The following is a 4685-nucleotide window of genomic DNA, read 5'->3' as shown; positions in this document are numbered from 1 at the left end:
TTTCTCCCCCTCTACTCTTTTGTGATGAATTGAGTTTCTCTCTTGAAGTTATCTTATCGGATTGAGTCTTTACTTTGAGAACACTTGATGTATGTCTTGCTGTGTTTATCTGTGGTGACAATGGGATTTCACGTGCCACTTGATGTATGTTTTGGTGACCAACTTGCGGGTTCTGCCCATGAACCTATGCATAGGGGTTGGCACACGTTTTCTTGACTCTCCGGTAGAAACTTTGGGGCACTCTTTGAAGTACTTTGTGTTGGTTGGATGAATCTGAGATTGTGTGATGCATATCGTATAATCATGCCCACGGATACTTGAGGTGACAATGGAGTATCTAGGTGACATTAGGGTTTTGGTTGATTTGTGTCTTAAGGTGTTATTCTAGTACGAACTCTTGAATAGATTGATCCGAAAGAATAACTTTGAGGTGGTTTCGTACCCTACCATAATCTCTACGTTTGTTTTCTGCTATTAGTGGCTTTGGAGTGACTCTTTGTTGCATGTTGAGGGATTGTTATATGATCTATCTATGTTATTATTGTTGAGAGAACCTGCACTAGTGAAAGTATGAACCCTAGGCCTTGTTTCCTATCATTGCAATATCGTTTACGCTCACTTTTATCATTAGTTACCTTGCTGTTTTTATTATTTAAGATTACAAATACCTTTATCTACTATCCATATTGCACTTGTATCACCATCTCTTCGCCAAACTAGTGCACCTATACAATTTACCATTGTATTGGGTGTGTTGGGGACACAAGAGACTCTTTGTTATTTGGTTGTAGGGTTGCTTGAGAGAGACCATCTTCATCCTACGCCTCCCACGGATTGATAAACCTTAGGTCATCCACTTGAGGGAAATTTGCTACTGTCCTACAAACCTGTGCACTTGCAGGCCCAACAGCCCGCCGCCCAGAAAATAAACAGCTGCACAATCGGCTGCTCGCCAACCGGCTTCGCCGGATTGCCGCCAACCGGCCCAGTGGGTGTTTCGCTCGCGCTCAACGTTTTGAAGGGCCCAAGTCCTACGTGCTCCTCTCGAAGAACCGAACTCCTTGTCACGGACCGGATCCTCGGCCGTCTGACTCGCGGGGGTGAGGTTTGAGAATGGAAAAGTGCAAGAAATCGGTCCAAAAAACGGAAGGCACAAGAAAAAACACTCACGACATTTACACATAAATATTTAAAAAGGCTCACGGCATGAGTTCATTACACCCTAAAACCCCCAGTGGGTGGGTGGACCTGCTACTTAAAAAATTCTACTTAGAATATCTCAGGCATCTCCAGCGCCGCGTCGTGATGTCGACGGCTCTCCCCTGGCGGCCTCCGAGTCCAGCGAGGCACCGGTGTCTCCTTGGCACCCCCATCGTGGTAGACGCCCGTATCCTCGGAGCTCCCCTTCGGATCGTGGAGAAGAAATCCGTAGTCGTCGCTGTCCATGACCTTGTCGTCTTTCGTCCATTCCGGGTGGAACTCATCGTGGAAGGCAAACTCGGTGATGTAGCTGTACCGAGAGGCAATCCGGCCGGCTTGCTCCTGCAAGAGCTGCTCCGAGCCGGCCTGCTGCTCCATCAACGCGTCCAGCGGCAGGTCTGGATGCCAAGACAGCATGGACTGGAGCGCCACCTCAGCACCGGCACGAGCAGCGGAGACGCGCCACTTGTGAAGCCGGTCCGGCCCCATCTCCAACCAACACGTGAGGCGCGTGAAGCTGCTCGGCTCGACGGAGTCCGGCCAAAGGGCCGCCGTCATCACAGTGCTGGCCTGGGACAACCGCCCCATTTGCGTCCCAAGACCCTCAGGCGGGCCTCAGTGACAGCGATGATTTCCGGGAAGGTCCACGCCACCCGCGGGTCCGTTCCAGATCCAACGACTCCGGTCGGGTCGCGCTGAAAGCGGATGGCTTCCTCCGCCAGCCGCTGCTTCTCTGGGAAGGCTCCTGCCACAAAAAACGAAGCATATCAGAAGAAGGACAACAAGGACGAAAGGGCGGAGCCCGAACCGGCAAAATACAAGAAAAAACACTTACTGGAGAAGGACTCTTCCAGGTGCTGCGCTTTGATTAACGTACCACGCCGCTCCCGTTCAATGGCGCGGTCGCGCTCCTGGAGCGCCTTCTCCAGATCGGCCGCCTTGGCAAGGGCTGCCTTCAGCTCGGCGTCCTTGTCGTCGACCACCTTCTCGGCCGCCTTGCAACGACGGGCCTTGTCCTGCCGGGCCCCCTCAGCCGTGGTGACCTACCCCCGCAGGCGATCCACCTCGGCCTGGAGCCGGCCCTTGTCGTCAGCCAGCTGGCCGCGCTGCTGGTCCGCCTCGACCAGGGCCTGCTGCGCCTCCACCACCTTGGCGGCTTCTGCCCTAAGAAGCTCCACCTTGGCCTCGAGGCGGCTCTTGTGACCTGCCAGATGCTCATGCAACTGGTTGGACTCGTCTAGGGACCGCCGGGCCGCGGTCGCCTCCGCCCTCGCCTGTGCCGCCTCGACACCAAGACGGCCGGTGTCGGCAACAAGCCGGTCATAGTGATGACCAGCCCGAAACAGACGAGTCCGCCAGGACAGTACCTCGGCTGCGAAAAGAAGGATTCAGCAAACGAGAAAGCAAGACTTAAGATTTGGCCCAACGGTTACATAGTTGGCCCGAATCTCGGGGGCTACACCCAGTGGGTGCGCTAGCGCCCCCCCCCCCCCACTAGAAAAGAGCACGAAGATACCTGTGGCGACGCGAAGATCCTCCTCCTTGGCGGCGAGCTGCTCTTTGAGCTCCCGGTACTTGCCTAGGAGAAGGTTGAAGGCGGCGACCCGGTTGGCGTCGAAATGCTGAAGAAGGCATAAATCAGAACAAGGACGACGCTCTAAAGATTCGACCCAACTACTACGTAGTTGGCCTAAACCTCGGGGGCTACACCCAGTGGGTGCGCTGGTGCGCCCCCACAAAGAAGAAATTACGAAAAAGAAAAGGCTTATCAGAATGGCATGCTCCAGGTCACGCATCCGCTCCACCTCGGCCTGGGCGAAGGACTCGAGCCGGTCAGTCCGGCCGCGCAGGCGGCGGCTAACAGCATCCAGTGCCACCTCCTCCTGGGTCTGAGGCTCGAAGACCACGGCGCCCCCGCTCCGCGCCGGCTGCGACGCGGTGGCCTGGCGCCCTCCCTGCCGAGGCACCAAGGCATGCTCCCCGCTGGCCGCTTCCGACGCAGCCAGCACCTCCTCCGATGCCGTCGATGACCCGGATGTCGGGACGCCCTGCGTCGCCACCTCCAGTCTGGATGCCGGGACGGCCTGCTACGCCACCACCGGCCCAGCTGCCGGGGTGGCCTCCAGCACTACCGCCCGCGGTGCCTCCTCCAACACCGGCGGCGCCTCGGGCACTACCGCCCACAGCGCCTCCTCCAAGACGGCGCCGCCTCCGCCGCTATTAGCCCCCGCTCGCACGACAATGTCGACCCATGACGGGGTATCATCCTCCACCTCCACGACCTGGTCGAGGATCACCACCTCAGCCCGGCCCTCGCGGCTGCGCTCCCTCACCGATGACGGCTAGAAGATGTCCGCCGCCACCATCGTGCCCTCCGGCATCTCGCGCTAGGCCGGCTCCGCACCATCTCGCGCCCCTGTCGCCGCCGCATCGGTCCAAGCCCGGACCGATGCCGCCTCCAGCTCTGCCTTGGCCCTGTTCCTGTCCCGCCAGGCCAAGCTCTCGGCGTCGTTCGGGTCCAGGCCGAGGTCCGAGTCGGCCCGTCCTTCCGCCTCGACCTGGTCGACGAGGTCGGACCGGCTCCTGCGGAATGCGGTCCCTTCGGTGGTCGCGGCGTCCGCCGCCGCCCTCGCCAGCGCGATTGGTGACCTGAAGAAGAAGACAGAATGAGAAGAAAGAGACAAGGCTAGCTCGACAATCCGGATGCAAACGGTAGATGAAGCTTACCCCGACAAGACCAGGACCAGGGTTGGCCTCCCATGCCCGGCGCCGTGCTTTCTCTTGGCCGGCCTGCCGGCCCCGGCCGGGTCCGCCGTGTGCTTCGGGGCCCAGGGCCACGACACGATGATGTCCTTCCTGTGCGGGCGGCTCGGCGCTGCCCCACGTGAAGACCCGGCTCCGCCCGCGTCGCCGCCTCCCCTGCCCAACGCCACTACACTAACAACTGGCATCAGCGTCGCCTGTACCTTGCCGTGGTCAGCAACTCAAGACACATGAAGAAGAATACAAGACTTACCCACACGACGCCCAGCGCCGGCGTCGACCTTGGCCTCCTCCTCCCCGCCATGGGTCGTGGGATCCTCTGGCGCCACCTTCGATGGAGCCCGGGCGTAAGGGTGCCGGATCGCATTCAAAAGCACCTCCCGCGTCACGTCAGGACGGACGAAAAGGTGCGCAGCAGCAAAGTAGGGTGACCATACACTCACCTGTGGCACCGGGTTCGACTCGCTCTACGGCACTTTGCTGAACCGCCAGTCCTTTCCAAGGTTGGCCTTGGAGATGTCGTTCATGCGGCGCGCGATCTGCTCCATCGTCAGCCGCGTCGACCCCATGCGGTTGGTGTCTTGAAGGCCGGCCACCTCGCCAATGAGGCAGGAGCCCTCTGCAGCGGGAGGACCCAATGCATGATGAACGCGGCGATGAGGTCGTTGCCGGAGAGCCCCTCCCCCGTCCTCATCACTGTCACCCGCTCATAGAGACTGAGA

Source organism: Triticum aestivum, chromosome 4B, assembly GCF_018294505.1.
Source record: "Triticum aestivum cultivar Chinese Spring chromosome 4B, IWGSC CS RefSeq v2.1, whole genome shotgun sequence".
NCBI lineage: Eukaryota > Viridiplantae > Streptophyta > Magnoliopsida > Poales > Poaceae > Triticum > Triticum aestivum.
The sequence above is the reverse complement of the archived record's forward strand: the minus strand, read 5'-3'. Positions refer to the sequence as shown.